At 44.7% G+C, this 20,752-nt stretch overlaps 1 protein-coding gene and 1 pseudogene across 2 annotated transcripts in view; one reads left to right on the plus strand and one right to left on the minus strand.

Annotated features, from left to right (window-relative positions):
• Window positions 1-20,752, minus strand: part of LOC117514902 (interleukin-1 receptor accessory protein-like 1) — a 1,012,041-nt gene that overhangs the window by 688,354 nt on the left and 302,935 nt on the right. The window lies entirely within an intron of this gene.
• Window positions 12,733-12,851, plus strand: LOC117521174 (annotated as a pseudogene).

Below are 20,752 nucleotides of genomic sequence, written 5' to 3' on the forward strand. Positions count from 1 at the left end.
CAGATTCTGAGCCTGTCTGTGTATTCGTTGTGCACCTTCACAACATTAAATTGTTACTTTTTGGCTCATCTATTGACCGTTCATTTGCGCCCCCTGTTGTGGGTCTGTGTCACTACACTTTCACAACAGGATATCTCGGCCAGCGTCATGGATCCCGAGGGGCGTCACCCATCTGTTGGACAGCCAATGGAAGAGCAGGGTGCACAGGCGTCTGCAGGAGGCGTGTTCGGTGAGTTGCAGCAAATCCTCACCGCCTTTACCGCTCGGCTGGAATTGATGTCCGAGCAAAACGTCATCCTTAATCGCAGGATGGAGGCTCTCACCGCACAGGTGGAAGCGCGTGATCAGAGCGCTACTGCGGCTCCTCCTCCTGCCGACCCGGTGCTGGGTATTAACATTCCACTGGTCGTTCAACAAACCCCCCCACCATCCCCTGAAGCATACATAAGTCCCCCTGAGCCGTACGGGGGTTGTGTGGAGATGTGCGCGGACTTTCTGATGCAGTGTTCGCTCGTCTTTGCACAACGACCCGTGATGTACGCATCTGACGCCAGCAAGGTGGCTTATGTTATTGCTTTGCTTCGGTGTAAGGCACGCGCCTGGGCTACGGCGCTCTGGGAACAGAACTCACGGTTGTTATCAGCATACACTGGGTTTGTGGGGGAGTTCAGAACAGTGTTTGATCACCCTAACAGAGGAGAGACCGCTTCAACAATGCTGCTGTCAATGCGACAGGGGCGCCGGTGCGCAGCCGAATATGCAGTCGACTTCCGCATCGCGGCTGCGAGGTCCGGCTGGAATAACGTTGCGCTCCGCGCCGCCTTCATAAACGGACTGTCATCGGTCCTGAAGGAGCATCTGGTAGCTAAGGAAGAACCACGGGATTTAGATGGGCTTATCGATCTCGTTATACGGATAGACAATCGGTTGGAGGAGCGCAGTCGGGAGCGAGGCGAAGGACGTGGCCGGATACGCCGTCCCTCTCCCTTCCGGGTTCGAAAAGGGGCCGCCCTCCCCACGCTCCACAGCCGCAGCGCTCCGTGGGGCAACAGCTCCCCCTGCTGACGTTGTTAGGGAAACGCACAGGGCCAAAATGAGGAGGCTGGTCCGCGGGGAGTGTTTTCTCTGCAGCTCAAAGGAGCACATACAGAGAAACTGCCCCAAACGGCCAGAACGACAACAACCGCCCTTAGAGACTGGGCTAAGGGGGGGTCATAACATTCACGTGGGACACACACAGATTGCCACACGACTCCCAGTTACAATCCTGAGCGGGGATTTAACCCTTCAAGCCCCAGCACTGGTGGACACGGGGTCAGAAGGGAATCTGCTAGACAGCAGATGGGTAAGGGAGGTAGGGCTCCCTCTGGTGGCGCTTCCTTCGCCATTGCAGGTGCGGGCACTAGATGGCACCCTCCTCCCTTTAATCACACACAAGACACAACCAGTAACTCTGGTGGTGTCTGGAAACCATCGGGAGGAGATTGAGTTTTTTGTAACTCCTTCTACCTCCCGCGTGATTTTGGGCTTCCCCTGGATGTTGAAACACAATCCCCGGATTGATTGGCTGCCTGGGGTAGTGGTTCAGTGGAGTGAAACCTGCCATCGGGTGTGTTTAGGATCCTTGGTTCCTCCCGGTTTGCATGCTAAGGAGGAGGTCAAAGCCCCTCCCAATCTGACGGCGGTGCCGGTTGAGTACCACGATCTTGCTGACGTCTTCAGCAAGGATCTGGCACTCACCCTTCCCCCGCACCGTCCGTACGATTGTGCCATTGATTTGGTTCCAGGCGTTGAGTTCCCGTCCAGCAGGCTGTACAACCTCTCACGACCTGAGCGCGAATCAATGGAGACCTACATCCGGGACTCATTAGCTGCCGGGCTGATCCGGAACTCCACCTCCCCGATGGGTGCAGGTTTCTTTTTTGTGGGCAAGAAAGATGGCGGACTCCGTCCATGCATAGATTACAGGGGGCTGAATGAGATTACGGTTCGCAACCGATACCCGTTGCCATTGTTAGATTCCATGTTCACCCCCCTGCATGGAGCCAAAATCTTTACTAAGCTGGATCTTAGAAATGCATATCACCTGGTTCGGATCCGGAAGGGAGACGAATGGAAGACGGCATTTAACACCCCGTTAGGTCACTTTGAGTACCTGGTCATGTCGTTCGGCCTCACCAACGCCCCCGCGACGTTCCAAGCCTTGGTTAACGACGTCTTGCGGGACTTCCTGCACCGATTCGTCTTCGTATATCTGGACGATATTCTCATCTTTTCTCCGGATCCTGAGACCCATGTCCAGCATGTACGTCAGGTCCTGCAGCGGTTATTAGAGAACCGACTGTTTGTGAAGGGCAAGAAGTGCGAGTTTCACAGCACGTCTTTGTCCTTCCTGGGGTTTATCATCTCCTCTAACTCCGTCGCCCCTGATCCGGCCAAGGTTGCGGCGGTGAGAGATTGGCCCCAACCAACGAACTGTAGGAAGCTGCAACAGTTCCTCGGCTTTGCTAATTTCTACAGGAGGTTCATTAAGGGCTACAGTCAGGTAGTTAGCCCCCTGACAGCCCTGACCTCTCCAAAAGTCCCCTTCACCTGGTCGGATCGGTGCGAAGCCGCGTTCAAGGAGTTGAAACGACGGTTCTCTACTGCGCCAGTTTTGGTGCAGCCCGACCCTAGCCGCCAGTTCGTGGTTGAAGTGGACGCCTCTGACTCAGGGATAGGAGCTGTGCTATCCCAGAGCGGAGAGACCGATAAGGTTCTTCACCCGTGTGCCTACTTTTCTCGCAGGTTGACCCCAGCTGAACGGAACTATGACGTCGGCAATCGAGAACTCCTTGCGGTGAAAGAGGCTCTTGAGGAGTGGAGACACCTGTTGGAGGGAGCGTCTGTGTCGTTCACGGTTTTCACTGACCATCGGAACCTGGAGTATATCAGGACCGCCAAGCGGCTGAACCCCAGGCAAGCCCGCTGGTCACTGTTCTTCGGACGTTTTGACTTCTGGATCACCTATCGCCCCGGGACCAAGAACCAGAGATCGGATGCCTTGTCCCGGGTACACGAAGACGAAGTCAAAACGGTGCTGTCGGATCCACCGGTGCCCATCATTCCGGAGTCCACTATCGTGGCCACCCTCACCTGGGGAGAAGACCGTCCGGGAGGCCCTGGCACGGAGCCCGGACCCCGGAACCGGTCCGAAGAATCGTCTATACGTCCCACCAGAGGCCAGAGCTGCAGTCTTGGACTTCTGTCATGGTTCCAAGCTCTCCTGTCATCCAGGGGTGCGAAGGACCGTGGCAGTTGTCCGGCAGCGCTTCTGGTGGGCGTCTATGGAGCCCGACGTCCGGGAGTACATCCAGGCCTGCACCACCTGTGCCAGGGGCAAGGCCGACCAATAGAGGTCCCAAGGGCTTCTCCAGCCACTTCCTGTGCCTCATCGCCCCTGGTCCCACATCGGCCTGGATTTCGTCACGGGCCTCCCGCCGTCCCAGGGCAACACCACCATCTTCACGATAGTGGACCGATTCTCCAAGGCGGCCCACTTCGTGGCCCTCCCGAAGCTCCCAACAGCCCAGGAGACAGCAGACCTCCTGGTCCACCACATCGTCCGTCTGCATGGGATACCCACCAACATCGTCTCTGATCGTGGTCCCCAGTTCTCCTCACACGTCTGGAGGAGCTTCTGCCGGGAACTGGGGGCCACTGTGAGCCTCTCGTCCGGGTATCACCCGCAGACCAATGGACAGGCAGAACGGGCCAATCAGGAATTGGAGCAAGCCCTGCGCTGTGTAACGTCTGCACACCCGATGGCCTGGAGTGAACATCTGGCCTGGATCGAGTATGCACATAACAGCCAGGTGTCCTCTGCCACCGGCCTCTCACCGTTTGAGGTGTGTTTGGGGTATCAGCCCCCATTGTTTCCCGTGGTGGAGGGAGAGGTCGGTGTGCCCTCTTTCCAGGCCCACCTGCGGAAGTGCCGTCGGGTGTGGCGCTCCGCCCGTTCTGCCTTGTTGAAGGCCCGGATGAGGGCGAAGGCCCATGCGGACCGCCGGCGATCCCCGGCCCCTGCTTGCCAGCCCGGGCAGGAGGTGTGGCTGTCCATGAAGGACATCCCCCTCCAAGTGGACTTTTTAAGTTGAAGGACCGATACATTGGACCATTCAAGATCCTCAAAATCCTCAGTCCTGCCGCAGTGAAGCTCCATCTCCCGGCTTCACTGCGGATCCACCCAGTCTTTCATGTGTCCAGAATCAAGCCTCACCACACCTCACCCCTCTGTGCTCCCGGTCCGGCGCCGCCTCCTGCCCAGATCACTGACGGGGAGCCGGCTTGGACAGTGCGCCGGTTCCTGGATGTCCGTCGAATGGGCCGGGGGTTCCAGTATTTGGTGGATTGGGAGGGGTATGGACCCGAAGAACGCTCCTGGGTGAAGAGGAGCTTAATCCTGGATCCGGCCCTCCTGGCCGATTTCTACCGTCGACACCCCGATAAGCCTGGTCGGGCGCCAGGAGGCGCCCGTTGAGGGGGGGGTCCTGTTGTGTGGGCCGCCAGAAGAGGAGGTACTGCTGGCCCACCACCAGAGGGCGCCCTGCCTGAAGTGCGGGCTTCAGGCACGAGAGGGCGCTGCCGCCACGGACACAGCCGGGAGTGACAGCTGTCACTCATTCTTCATCATCGCACTCCATAAAACCCAGACGTCATCTCCACCTCATCGCCGAGATATCGTACTTCTATGAAGGTAACTTTCTCTGCCTATATTGATTGATTGTGTTGCAGCTGTCTTACCAGAGGACCGGCGTGGGTCACGACTGTTTCGTCCTTCGTCTCATCAGATAAGTGGTTAAACAAACGCTGCACGAGTGTGTGTTAGAGGTGGAGGTGGCATTCCCACTGTTGTTGTTACGGGGTGTACACACACCCACACTTGACTGTCTTTGTTCTTCGCCAGCAGTACCAGATCCGACAGTCGGGGACGGTGATCACCTGGGAATTCGGGACTTGGCGGCTCCAGTATTCACCAGGTTCGGTGGCGGCGGAAATCGTGTGGTTTCGGCTCTTCTCAGGACAGACGTCTTCTATCCTCGAGCCTGCCCACACGTCACCTTTGTGAATTGACTGTTATCAGATTCTGAGACTGTCTGTGTATTTGTTGTGCACCTTCACAACATTAAATTGTTACTTTTTGGCTCATCTATTGACCGTTCATTTGCACCCCCTGTTGTGGGTCTGTGTCACTACACTTTCACAACAAAGTTATGCATAATCAAGAATGTGGTCACTTTGAGCAGCAGCTAGTGCCTCCTGACCAAGCAGTATCCAGAGCCCTGCTAAGAGTGGCTGCTAGCTGTTGTGAACAGACCATTTGTCCTTTCTGAGAATTTTATGACAAATATCTGAGATAATATGCGGTTAATTGAAATCTAAGAAGTTTGTGCTCCAGTATTTCCTTTGAGAGAACTGGTCATGTTAATTTGATTCATTTGTACAACCCCAATTTCAATGAAGTTGGGATGTTGTGTAAAATGTAAATAATAAACAGAATACAATGATTTGCAAATCTTCTTCAACCTATATTCAATTCAATAGACCACAAAGACAAGCTACTTCATGATCAAACTGATAAACTTTATTGTTTTTGTGCAAATTTGCTCATTTTGAAATGGATGCCTGCAACACGTTTCAAAAAAGCTGGGACAGTGGTATGTTTACCAATGTGTTACATCACCTTTTCTTCTAACAACACTCAATAAGTGTTTGGGAACTGAAGACACTAACTGTTGAAGCTTTGTAGGTGGAATTCTTTCCCATTCTTGCTTTATGTATGACTTCAGTTGTTCAACATTCCAGGGTCTCCATTGTCGTATTTTGCGCTTAATAATGCACCACACATTTTCAATTGGCGACAGGTCTGGACTGCAGGCAGGCCAGTCTAGTACCTGCACTCTTTTACTACGAAGCCACGCTGTTGTAACACGTGCAGAATGTGGCTTAGAATTGTCTTGCTGAAATAAGCAGGGATGTCCCTGAAAAAGATGTTGCTTGGATGGCAGCATGTGTTGCTCCAAAACCTGGATGTATCTTTCAGCATTGATGGTGTCATCACAGATGTGTAAGTTGCCCATGCCATGGGCACTAACACACCCCCATACCATCACAGATGCTGGCTTTTGAACTTTGCGCTGGTAACAACCTGGATGGTCTTTTTCCTCTTTTGTATGGAGGACACGACGTCCACGATTTCCAAAAACAATCTGAAATGTGGACTCATCAGACCACAGCACACTGTTCCACTTTGTGTCTGTCCATTTCCATTGAGCTCGGGCCCAGAGAAGGCTCCTTAGCCCACGCGTTAAGATCCTTTACACAATGATGTCGGTTTTTAATGCAGTGCCGCCTGAGGGATCGAAGTTCAAGGGCATTCAATGTTGGTTTTCAGCCTTGCTGCTTACGCATAAAAAGTTCTCCAGATTCTCTGAATTTTCTGATTATATTATGGACTGTAGATGGTGGAATCCCTAAATTCCTTGCAATTGAACGTTGAGAAATGTTGAGATTATTTTTTCACGCATTTTTCACAAAGTGGTGATCCTTCCCCCATCTTTACTTGTGAACGGTTGAGACTTTTGGGGATGCTCCTTTTATACCCAGTAATGACACTCACCTGTTTCCAATTAACCTGTTCACCTGTGGAATGTTCCAAACAGGTGTTCTTTGAGCATTCATCAACTTTCCCAGCCTTTTGTTGCCCCTGTCCCAGATTTTTTCAAATGTGTTTCAGGCATCCATTTCAAAATGAGCAAATATTTGCACAAAAACAAAAACGTTTATCAGTTTGAACATTAAATATCTTGCCCTTGTGGTGTATTCAATTGAATATAGGTTGAAGAGGATTTGCAAATCATTGTATTCTGTTTTTATTTACATTTCACACAATGCCCCAACTTCACTGAAATTGGAGTGTATGTTAGCAATGTTACCACTGTAAGTACCGGCACCTCTGTGACATTACTACTGTAACACCAAGGATACTGAGGCAATAAGCCAGTCATATTTTTTATTGCCCATACTCAAGTTACCGGTCATGAAAACCAAAAACACCTTTTCCAGAAAATCATTGTTCCTTGGTTTAAAGCTACTTTAATAATCTACACCAGAAGCACATCTTTGTTGTTTGATTTCAATTCCATTGTGGTAGAGTACAGAGTCAAAATTACAAAAAAACAAACAAACAAACAACAAAAAAGCCATGTCACTATCCAATTACTTGTCGACCTGACTATCGCAGACATTTATCCTCTTCAAATACATCTGTAGAAGGAATGGGGGATAAAGAAAATTATATTATCACCGATCAATGTTTTCTACACACTACATGACAATTTCACAAAGACAGTCAACATGATCAAGAATGTCCAATATGTTTCAGTACTGCATTCAGTAGTTGCTGATATTCCAGGGGTCTCCAATTGGTTCAAAACGTGGCTACCAGACTCTTGACAGGAAGTACAAAGTTCAACCACATGTGAGGTCTGATTTTAAGGTTCTGCTATTAACTTATAAAGTTATTCACAGACTAGTACATCCCTACTTAGCTGACCTAATTAAACCCCACATACCGGCCCAGGCTCTGCTTTCTCAGGGTGCAGGACTACTTTGTGTCCCTAGGATGAATATAAAGTCTGCGGGCCACAGAGCCTTATTTTATCATGCACATATTTTGTTGAATGATCTCCCTATGGCAATAAAACAGTCAGAGTCTGTGGAGAATTTCAGGTACAAACTTAAGATGCATCTATTCTCCCTCTCGTATGGCTACAATACTGCCATAGTATGGTACTATGTGTTGTGTGGGCCGCCAGAAGAGGAGGTACTGCTGGCCCACCACCAGAGGGCGCCCTGCCTGAAGTGCAGGCTTCAGGCACTAGAGGGCGCTGCCGCCTCACAGGAACAGCAGAGGTGACAGCTGTCACTCATCAACTGTGACAGCTGTCACCGATCATCTGCACTTCGTCCCGGATAAAAGCAGGATGACACCTCCACCACGTCGACGAGATATCGTTCTTCTAAGGAGGTAATATTCTCTGCCGTACTAAAGGAATTATAACTTACGTGTGCTCTGTTAGCAGCCGTTGTCCTGTGGAGCCTTGTCAGCTGATTGATGGTTTGTGAGAGTGCCGACGTCTTCGCCTCTCACTCTTTCCAGATAAGTGCTTAAACAGGAGCCGCACAAGTGTGTGATTTGAGGTGGAGGTGGAATTCCCACCGTTGTTGTTACTGGGTGTACACACACCCAGGCTTGACTGTCTTTGCTCTTCGCCAGCAGTACCAGATCCGACACGCGGAGACGGTGGCCACCTGAGGGACTCGGGACCTGGTGGCTCCAGTATCCTTCGGGTTCGGTGGCAGAGGAAATCGTGTGGTTCCGGTTCTTCTCTAGACGGACGTCTCCTATCGTCGAGCCTGCCCACACGACACCTTTATCCATTGACTTTGTATCATTCTATAATCTGCTGTGTATGGTTGTGGCATTCACAACAGTAAAGTGTTCAAATTTGACTCCTTCTATTGTCCGTTCATTTGCGCCCCCTGTTGTGGGTCCGTGTCACTACACTTTCACAACACTATGCTTCCTATCCTTTTAAAATCATTCTATTACCAACAGAACAGGTCTCAGCCTTAACTTTATCAATATTGTGGGTCTGTGAGTTAAGCTTAGGGCTAGCGGTCACCTTAGTAATTTTTGTTTTTCTGTTGATTTACTGCTGATGAATTATACCTTAGGTGTAGTTTTTCTGGCCAGCTGATTCTGCTCTTTTTCTCTCTGCCCAAGGTATGAACGATGGATGGATCTGAACTGAAGGGCCCAGGTGGACAGTCAGGTGGAAGGCTGAGGCGGGTGCTGCATGCTGCAGTATGCATTTGCAAGTGACCCTGTCATGGGGACAGGTCCACTGACAGTGTGGATGACCCCTGCCTGTGGTGCTGACCCCTGTGTGGACTTTTCTCTTCTTTATATTATTATATTTGATTTTCTATTTTCTGTTTGTTCAGCTTTGTGAACATTTGCAAAACCTTGTAACTGTTAGAATGGCCAAAGCAGTGGGTCACCCCTCTGAGTCTGGTCTGCTTGAGGTTTCTTACTCAAATCACCAGAGGGAGTTCTTCCTTACCATTGTTGCCCATGTGGCAGGGGTGGTGGCCACGTGGTTAGTGCAGTTGGTTTCGGTGCAGAAGGCTCCGGTTCGACTCCCACCCCTGCCACATTGCTCCATATAATGTGGAGTTGCATCATGAAAAGCATCCGGCGTAAAACCTGTGCCAAATTCATCATGCAGATGTGCCTTGGATTTGCTGTGGCGACCCCGAGTGCAAACAAGGGAGCAGCCAAAGGGACTTAAGCAGGGGGTTGGTAAGGTTAGACCTTACTTTTGTGAAGCACCTTGAGGCAGCTTTATTGTGATTTTGTGCTGTATAACTGAAATATTTTGAAAATAAATTGAAACTGATTTACTGAAGCCAAGAACCACAAAATGTAACCTTTTGAAATGATGTCATTAACTTTATGTAAATTACTAAATTAGAACATTTTCTCAAACTACAAGTTACCTTTCAAATTAGCTGGCATATGTGCATTATGACTTTATGAGAACAGGCTGAATTGTATGAGGTGATAAGATTTCATGCCTGCAAACAACTTACCACCTGGCCTCAAAAAGCACATATCCTGTGTGTGCTTACAGACAAACTTTAATTTACTTGCTGTCATTCTTGTTTTCCAGTTTTTGGTTTTGACAACCGGACAAGCAGGAAATATTGCCTTGATTGCAACTCATAAATTCTGTTGGTTATAGAGACAAGCCCCATTCCTGCATAGGAAACCTCAGTCAAATCATTACTTTGTAGCTGCCAGTTACTCTGACAGTATTACCATGAATACAAGTCATTATGATGATGACAGTGGCAATGATTTTTGTTATTGTATGTGGCTTCTCCAATGCAGTACACCGACAATAAAAGGCAGCCACAGCACAGAAGAGACATGGACAGTGATTGTCACTGATTCAACAATTGGTAAAGTACTCCTCCTATAGCATCCTGGGAATTTCCTAAAAATAAATAAATTAATTAATTAAATAATTAAAAAATGGAATTTAGAAAAGCTTGGTCTCATTTGTATATTTTTTTCAATAACTTCATCCTACAATGCTCACAAAGTTCTTCTCATTGCCTTGGCCACCAAACAAAGTCAAGGCCTTTGTATTTGTAATAATACATCTGAAATTACCAAATTATGACCTAAATTTAAACATGGGTATTTCATTAATTCGGTCAAATGGTCACATATCTTGAAGCTAAAATGTTATGATGATGATAATAAAAATAATAAGCACCATTAGGAGATTTCTGATGTCTGCCAAGGGTTGATGAGGACTCAAAACAAAAGATGTCATTCACATCGTGACCCAGATTCTACATGGATCCGGATACCACAAAACAATGCAATAATTGCATACTGATGCAGAATGGTCCGACTGATCAAGATGTTGCAATATAATATTTAATTCACAAGCTGAAACAAAATAGTGTCTTCCTTCCTAGTGTCTTACTTCAAGATAATTTATTTAAAAAAACTTATGACAACAAATGTTTAAAATGAAGACTTATTTCAAAATTTAAGAAAAAAATTGTCTCATTTGTGATATTTCCAGCAATTTAATTTTAGAATAGACAAAATTTTCATCTAAAAGCACAATTTTTGTTAAATCACATTATTTAGCAATCAAAGACCAAAGTATCACATTTTCCCATTTCATTTCAAGTTTTGTTGTTTTTCCTAGTTTGAGAGCTCCTGCGACTTGTCTACCGAAAAATAACGATTCACGATCATTAATTTTCATTGCAATGGAAATGAGAAACAAAACAATAAACTGTCTTTTTGTTTGAATTAAATGAGATAGGTAGAAACATCCAAACAGGCCTCAGTTTCTTTCAGCATGCATTTAGTCAGGTCACACGCGCGTGGGCCCAGCTGGAAGTGCGACAGCAGATGTGGACATGAGAAGAGCGAACTGTTTCTCATTCATGTCATTTCATGACTGTATGTCTGTGACCATGGGTCATCTACGGAGGAACAGGATGGATCATATTTGTATTGCCCACTTGATAAGAGGGATTCAATATAAAGTGTTGTGTTTTTTATGGTGTATGGTTTTATTTATTTTTTAAAAATACATCCATCTCTTTGATTTCAGGCATTTTCCCAGCACTATTTACAGGCCAGTGATGGTAGCTCAGTGGTAATGTTTTGGGCTGGCAATCAGTACAGTGCATGTATGAATCCTGTGGGTGGTATGTTTTTACTTTCTTTTTTTATTCCATCAGTGGCACAATGTGGTTCTACAGGTACCAGCTGGTTCTTATGCTGTATTTATTCCACATAAGTGGCGCGATGTGGTTCTACAGGTACCAGCTGTTTTTTATGCTTTATTTATTCCACATAAGCGGTGCAATGTGGTTCCACAGGTACCAGCTGGTTTTTATGCTTTATTTATTCCACATAAGTGTCACAGTGTGGTTCCACAGGTGCCAGCTGGTTTTTATTTTTTATTTCTTTCACATCAGCGGCGTGATGTGGTGCACCTCGCACTGTTCCTGCTCGAAAGACACTGTCGCATGCACGAACCCTCTCACTGGGATTGTGCACACCTGCCCATCAGCGCAATGTTTTGTGGTGCGGAATTCAAACTGTTTCACACTGTTTCGCCGTATTCGACCAAACTTCGCATGTGTGAAGGGGCTCTTATGATCACTTCTTCTGTTCTTTGTCCGCCATGTTTTTTTCTGCTTTCTTCTTCAGAAACTACGCTGTTTTGTTCAGAACGGTTAAATTATCATGGAAGTTGCAGATGTTGTGTCCACATATGAGCTTGTTGTTACTGTAATCATTCTCGGCATCTCCAGTACAGAGTTTTCAGTAATGGAAAAAGTAACTGATTCAAGTGATCTTTCATCAGAAACTGCACATTTTATGAGCGGAATGGGAAATATTCCATCCGGATTGAGCTTTTTCTTTCTGATTGTTAAAGTGTTTGCTATATGAGCGATCATGATGACGTCAATATTTTGAGCTTTTCCTCATGTCTTTGGCGATTGTCATGGCTATTTCAAGTAATGAAATATGAATATATGTCTTTAGCAAACAGCAAAGTGTTCTGTCGAATGAAACAAATGTAGATTTTCAACATTATTTCAACAGGTTTAACAAAAATATTGCATTAACAGCTGAGAAATAGCCATTTTTAACCCATAGAACCTCCACTTTCAAAGGTGAAATGTAATTGGATGATTGTAATAATAATGTAGTTTATTGAGAATACTTTGCAGTTATGGACATCAACAAATGGCAAGTTTCCTCCTTTGAAATGCTTTGCGAGACCTTTACTGCAGCTTCCTTCCCTTGATGATTATTTGTGGGTCTGTCTGCCTTCAGTCTTGTCTTCTGTAAGTGAAAAAACTGTCCTGATGGGTTGAGGACAGGAGACTGATTTGGCCATTGAAGAATATTCCATTTCTTGGCCTTGACAAGTATTTGGCTTGCTTTGGCAGTATGTTTTGGGTCAGTATACATCTGCACTGTGAAGTGCCATCCCATCAGTTTGTCAGCATTTGGCTCAATGTCAGCAGATAGTAGAGCTCTGTGCACTTCAGAATTTATTATGCTACTTTTATCAGCAGTTAGGCAGCCATTCTGCTTTGTGTACACCTGATCCCTTCAGATCTCAGAAGTGAAGCAGAGTAGGTCCTGATTAGTACTTGGCTGGGACGCTACTTGGGAATATCAGGAGCTGTGTGTGTGTCCATGTAGAACTGGAGTTGCATCAAGAAGGCCATCCGGTGTAAAACCTGTGACAAATCTTGAACCCTGAACAAACATGGACATGGGAAACATCATCAATACACATCAGTGACCCTGCTGCTATATGTGCCCACCCTACAACACTGCCTCCACCACACTAAGAATGGAACATTACAGTTACTTAATCTAGTTTTCCATAGTAACTACACGTGCATCTTTAACCAATTTCTCCAAACAGGCATTCCACATATCCTTTATATTAATGTTTCCTAATCCTGGTACTTGGGACCCAAAGTACTTCAGGGCCCCATTGCACAAAACTTAAGATTCAGACATCCAGGAAAAATTACTGAGCTGGGTTCATCGTATCCAAAACAGAAGCATTCAGGCTCAATCGATTGCTCAGAGACCAAGCCAGGATGAGCAGACCCAGATACTATGAGCCAGGTGACACCAATCATGGATAAGTTCACGCATGCGGATTCCTCACAGATTCATCGATCCACCATGGCAACTACAGTGGTGTACTTCTACCTGGCAGGAGGCGGAAGTCCTCACGGTAGAGGTGGGTGGATCATAGTATCAATAATATCGATACCAACGCTGGTATTGATATTAAACGATCCTCGTGTAAAAAGATTGATACTCAAGCTTTTTCTCTCTCCCGCACGCACTGACTGCTGCACACACAGATTCATCAAAGTCTACTCTCTATCTGAAAGAGTAGCGCTGCGCTGTGTCACACAACACGGAGCAACGGAAACTGCACCCTCCCGCCTCTGGTCTTTTGTTGTTGTGCCGTCACGTGGTTCAGCAGCACCAGCCAACAGCCATGCAGGTAGGCCAGCCTGGCCTGCCCACTCAGCGCTCTCCTTGAGTCAGCCCTCTACCTCAGGAGATTTTGTTTTAAGTTGTGTTGAGGGATTTTTTTAAACAAAAATGTTGATTGTGATAAAGTATTTTGTTTTCACGTACAATGCTTGGTGAAATTTTTATTCTAGGTCTTTTGGAGCCTTTGGATCTATGAAGCTTAAATATGAAAAAGTATTGGTATCTGTATCGATATTGGCGATACTGGGCCTGTATTTAAATGGCATTGGATCAATACCAAAATTCCCGGTATCGCCAACCTCTACCTCACGGAGTCTTATGATGATGTTAAGGAGCAAATGAAAAAGAAAGGTAACACTGCCACAGTGATTAAATAGTGATAGAAAGCGTAGCAAAGTATTGCAGAGCTCCTGAATGCATACATAGTGCACAAATACACATTCACTGCTAAGCTGAAACTATACCAATTACAATCCAAATAGTTAATTAACACGAAAATGTAGTTGTACTTGAACATTAATCAGTTGAAGTTATAAGTGAGACTGTAAATGTAACTCCATCAACTGTATAAGTTTTTGATAAACAGATGAGCTCACTGACTTAACTGAATTCACCTTTGGGATAAATAAAGTTCTTCTTATCTTGTGTTTGCTCCCCTGCTGTGTCATGAGCCTATATGCTTGATATCACACACACACACACACACACACACACACACACATATATATATATATATATATATATATATATATATATATATATATATATATATATATATGTGTGGTCTGTTAGAAAACTATCCGACCTTTTTATTTTTTGCAAAAAACATATGGATTTGAATCACGTGTGATTCCATCAGCCAAGCTTGAACCTTCGTGCGCATGCGTGAGTTTTTTCACGCCTGTCGGCTTTGTGTGAGCAGTGGTCCACCCCTCTTGTCGGATTTTTATTGCGAAAAAATGTCTGAACGATTTGGAGCTTTGCTGCATCAAATTTTTCCAGAAACTGTGAGAGACCTCCAGGTGGACACCATTCCGAAAATTCAGATGGCTTTCAGGGACGATTTTATGGGGATTACACAGATTAAGGAGTGCTCCAGCCGGTATAAAGACCGCCCACAGCGTCTGAGAGCGAGGCGCACTCCGAGCGCTGATCGACAGGCTGACACCCCGCTGAAACAACCAGATCATTTCCAGCGTGAAGGCTTTGTTGATCCGGGACGTCATCTGACTTCCACAAAAATGGCAGAAGATGTGGACATCAAGACTTTTTCGGCAAATTCCGCTGTTACAGGAGTTTTTTTTCATGGAAAGAGAAGCGGAGGGATGTGCCACCGTGCCACTCATGGCGCGGGACAAAAGCACCTCCGTGTTGGTCTCACAGGACGGATTTCAGATGGCTTTTGGTGGCTTTTCAGTCATGTGACTATCCGAGAAATTGTGCATGAGCTGGACATGCCAGAACATGTCCTGTGAGGCTTCATCACGACATTGCTTTGTGCCATGCGGCTCCAACACAACGCGCTGAATTCCTCCGCACGTCTGTCTCAATGTGCCAAAAAGTGCAGATGTCCACGTCTTCCGCAATTCCTGTGGAAGTCAGACGACGTCCCGGATCGACACAGCGTCCAGTGTGGAAATGAACGGCACATTTCACTGTTACAGGAGTTTTTGTCATGGAAAGGAATTCCGCGCGTTGCGGTGGAGCCGCATGGCGCAAAGCAACGCCGTGATGAAGCTTCACAGGACATGTTGTGGCATGTCAAGCTCATGCACAATTTCTCGGATAGTCACACGACTGAAAAGCCACCGAAAGCCATCTGAAAGCTGTCCTGTGAGACCAACATGGAGGTGGTTTTGTCCCGTGCCATGAGTGGTTCCGTGGCGCATCCCTCCGCTTCTTTTTCCATGACAAAAACTCCTAACAGTGGAATGTGCTGAAAAAGTGCTGATGTCCACGTCTTGCCATTTTTGTGGAAGTCAGACGACATCCCGGATCAACAAAGCCTTCATGTTGGAAATTATCTGGTTGTTTCAGCGGGGTTTCAGCCTGTCGATCGGCGCTCGGAGTTCGCCACGCTCTCAGACGCTGTGGGCGGTCTTTAAACCGGCTGGAGCACTCCTTAATCTGTGTAATCCCCATAAAATCATCCCTGTAAGCCATCTGAATTTTCGGAATGGTGTCCACCTGGAGGTGTCTCACAGTTTCTGAAAAAATTTGATGCAGCAAAGCTCCAAATTGTTCAGACATTTATTCGCAATAAAAATCCGATGAGAGGGGTCGACCACTGCTCACACAAAGCGTACTCACAGGCGAATGACGCAACCGACAGGCGTGACAAAACTCACGCATGCGCACGGTTATATATATATATATATATATATGTATATATATATATGCAGTAGTGTTCAGAATAATACTAGTGCTATGTGACTAAAAGATTAATCCAGGTTTTGAGTATACTTCCTATTATTACATGGGAAACAAGGTACCAGTAAATTCTCACAAATCCAACAAGACCAAGCATTCATGATATGCACACTCTTAAGGCTATGAAATTGGGCTATTAGTAAAAAAAAGTAGAAAAGGGGGTGTACACAATAATAGTAGTGTGGCATTCAGTCAGTGAGTTTGTCAATTTTGTGGAACAAACAGGTGTGAATCAGGTGTCCCCTATTTAAGGATGAAGCCAGCACCTGTTGAACATGCTTTTCTCTTTGAAAGCCTGAGGAAAATGGGATGTTCAAGACACTGTTCAGAAGAACAGCATAGTTTGATTAAAAAAGTTTATTGGAGAGGGGAAAACGTATACGCAGGTGCAAAAAATTATAGGCTGTTCATCTAGCATGATCTCCAATGCTTTAAAATGGAAAAAACAAAAAAACAAAAAAAAAAACAGAGACGCATGGAAGAAAATGGAAAACAACCAGCAAAATAGAAGAATAACCAGAATGGCAAAGGCTCACCCATTGATCAGCTCCAGGATGATCAAAGACAGTCTGGAGTTACCTGTAAGTGCTGTGACAGGTAGAAGACACCTGTGTGAAGCTAATTTATTTGCAAGAATCCCCTGTAAAGTCCCTCTGTTAAATAAAACACGTGCAGAAGAGGTTCCAATTTGCCAAAGAACACATCAACTGGCCTAAAGAGAAATGCAGGAATATTTTGTGGACTGATGAGAGTAAAATTGTTTTTTTTGGGTCCAAGGGCTGCAGACAGTTTGTGAGAAGACCCCCAAACTCTGAATTCAAGCCACAATTCACAGTGAAGACAGTGAAGCATGGTGGTGCAAGCATCATGATATGGGCATGTTTCTCCTACTATGCTGTTGGGCCTATATAACGAATACCAGGTATCATGGATCAGTTTGGATATGTTAACATACTTGAAATGGTCATGTTGCCTTATGCTGAAGAGGACATGCCCTTGAAATGGGTGTTTCAACAAGACAATGACCCCAAGCACACAAGTAAAAGAGCAAAATCTTGGTTCCAAACCAACAAAATTAATGCCTCACTGATGTGAAGAAATCATGAAAAACTGTGGTTATACAACTAAATACTAGTTTAGTGATTCACAGGATTGCTAAAAAAAAAAAAGCAGTTTGAACATAATAGTTCTGAGTTTGTAGCGTCAACAGCAGATGCTACTATTATTGTGAACACCCCCTTTTCTACTTTTTTTTTACTAATAGCCCAATTTCATAGCCTTTAGAGTGTGCATATCATGAATGCTTGGTCTTGTTGGATTTGTGAGAATTAACTGAATCTATTGGTATCTTGTTTCCCATGTAACAATAAGAAATATACTCAAAACCTGGATTAATCTTTTTAGTCACATAGCTCTACTATTATTCTGAACACTACTGTGTAAATATATATATAGATATTAGGAAGGTTAGACCTTACTTGTGTGAAGCGCCTTGATTTGGTGCTATATAAATGAAATAAATTGAATTGAAAATATACAAACACACTGTATTTCTATTTATATGGAATGTGTATTTTATATGTAGTTATTGGATTGTGTAAATTATCTAATGATTGTAACATCATCTAAAAATCATTTATCTAAAATGACTGGAATTAATGATCATTGTTTAAATAATGAGAGTGGGTCTAGTTGAATGTGATAACACTGTGTAGTGGGGAGTGGAATAACTATTGGTTTCCATTTAAAGTGACTGCTGACTGAGATAAGGGATGAACTTGTTAACCTCAAAATGGGAAGCTGCTGCAAATCGTGAATTATCCACAAACCATTAATGAAAATTTACGCAAACTGTGAATGAAATATCTCACAAAACGTGAATGCAGGTCTCGCAACACATAAGCCACCGAATGTGAATATCATTCATGATGCATATTTTCTTTCTGTTTAAGTAGTTTATAGATGTCAGTTTATGGATCAATTACTTCAGGAAATGTTGCTCCCAAACCCTATCTCAGAAATATTTTATATTCTTTATGGGAAGGGGGGGAGTCACTACACCCAGTGAGATGGGGGTGGGAGGGGGGAGCGGGCTCACGCTTCTGGTGTCAAGAGCCTGGCCCTGCTGGCCATGATCCGCTCCGGGGACAATGGCAGGTGGGGAGTTTGACTGTGGCGGTACACCTGTGAAACTGTAACACGTGTGAGTCAAGACGTGGCGCAAAGCCCCGTGGTGAAATTAACATGCGCAGTCATGCAGACAGATGGTAGCTTTGCACCACTGGCTCCTCAGCAAAGCTTGTCCCATACATCATATCAATGTAATGGTTCGCAGATAATCCATGATTGCACAATTATCCTCCTTTAGTGCAATGGGTCACAGGTTTTCCATTTGTCCTTGATCTACTTAGACCAGATCAGCTCAATGATATGTATTTCAGCCAATCAACAGCTGGCTGAACGATAGAACACACCTGATTATGTGAAATTATAGAGTAGGGAGCGATGGTTCAGGATTGGGAAACATCTATATCTCTGCCTCCCTCTCCCTGTCTCTCTCTGTCACTCTCTCATAACTTTGTCCATGGCTGAACCTACAATGTTTCCACCAAGTTTACTCCAAACCCGATCAAATCTCATGTCAGAAATTTTTCATGTCAGTTTGGTGAAGATGAAATTTCTATGTATTAAGTCAACCAAACGTTCATATGCAGGGTCAATATTTACCCCATATACACATTTACAGTATCAGTTATTGTATGCAAGCATAATATTCAGACATAATATTCAGACACTTCCTACTTGATGCCTTCAGGGAATTCATTTTCCATTCCATGACACCCTCAACTCAGCTTTATGTCAGCAACCTGATACAACAAGCATAAACAATTTCTCTCCATTGCATTCTCTTCTAACTCCGTCATGACCTTATTCATTGGTCCCCAGGCCCTCTGGGTGCAATGTATGAGCAGGAATACTGCCATGCATATCAAATACATACAATCTCACACACTTAATGCTGCTGCTGGAATAGCTCGTACCACTGAGGGTATGGGCCACATCGGTGTATAAATATAAATGAGCCAGTGTGTCGGACCAGTGCAGCGCTCATGTTTCTCAGTTGCTGGATGTTGTCGTCAGTGTGGACAGATTAAGTGGTTTCACTGAATGGTGTCATGTAGTAGTCCTGTCTACTGGGAATCAGACAAATTTTCAAGGCCAACAATCCATTGTGTCATACATCATTCTGTTAAACTGGCTGTGACTGTTTTAACCCAACATTTGGCTGGAGGCATTTTAACACACCCATTGGCCTATATCAGTCTGACTGTTCATGTCTGTGCTCTCTTTAACAAAGATATTTGTATCATATTTGACAAAAAATATTACACAATAAGGTCATGATGCATTTTCTTTCTTTCTTTTTTTTTGCCACGTAAAACTGCCAAAATTCCCCAACAATTGTGTTGCTCTTGGTTAATCTCCTGAGACCCAATGCCCACATTTGGGGACATCATTTTATCCAACAACTACAACCCCTGGCAAAAATTATGGAATCACCGGCATCGGAGGATGTTCATTCAGTTGTTTAATTTTGTAGAAAAAAAGCAGATCACAGACATGACACAAAACTAAAGTCATTTCAAATGGCAACTTTCTGGCTTTAAGAAACACTATAAGAAATCAAGAAAAAAAGATTGTGGCAGTCAGTAACGGTTACTTTTTTAGACCAAGCAGAGGAAAAAAATATGGACTCACTCAATTCTGAGGAATAAATTATGGAATCACCCTGTAAATTTTCATCCCCAAAACTAACACCTGCATCAAATCACATCTTTCTTATAGTGTTTCTTAAAGCCAGAAAGTTGCCATTTGAAATGACTTTAGTTTTGTGTCATGTCTGTGATCTGCTTTTTTTCTACAAAATTAAACAACAGAATGAACATCTTCTGAGGCCGGTGATTCCATAATTTTTGCCAGGGGTTGTACTTTGGGGTCTTATGTTAAAGGGGCCGGTTTCTTAAAAATACTTGCCTTTGTATAGATATTAGCATAATAGAAACACTCAAAGCCATACTGGTGTAACTAACATTTTTTTCTTTTTTTTCCCTCTAGGCCAAACTTTAAGATAATAATAATGAAACAGCCTCTTCTCACAAAAAAAGAAAAACGAAAATGTTGTAAGATGTATAAAAACATAATGCACAAAAAGTGAATTCATACACGTGATGATATGACTGACAACAAGATGATGGATGATCAGAGCTAAAATATTGGTAAATTGTCTTGTAGTAATTATTGTTATCCTAACCTTCATGTGCATTTCTGAATGTGCATTGTGTATGGACATGAAATTTGGAGGAACATGTACAAAAGATCATACTGCAGTGTTAAACTTTTTTTCTTTTCATCATTATGGGGTGTTGTGAGTAGATTTTTAAAGGGAAAAAAAATGAATTTACTCCATTTTGGAATAAGGGTGCAACATAATATCTGAAAAAAGTGAAGTGCTGTAAATACTTTCCGGTTGCACTGTATGCATCGTATTGTTTTATAAGGGAGTGATGCACACCCAGCATATAAACCGACCCAAACATTTTTGCAGTGGGCATAATTAAGCTACTCTTTTCACGTTAG

Source organism: Thalassophryne amazonica, chromosome 1, assembly GCF_902500255.1.
Source record: "Thalassophryne amazonica chromosome 1, fThaAma1.1, whole genome shotgun sequence".
Lineage (NCBI taxonomy): Eukaryota > Metazoa > Chordata > Actinopteri > Batrachoidiformes > Batrachoididae > Thalassophryne > Thalassophryne amazonica.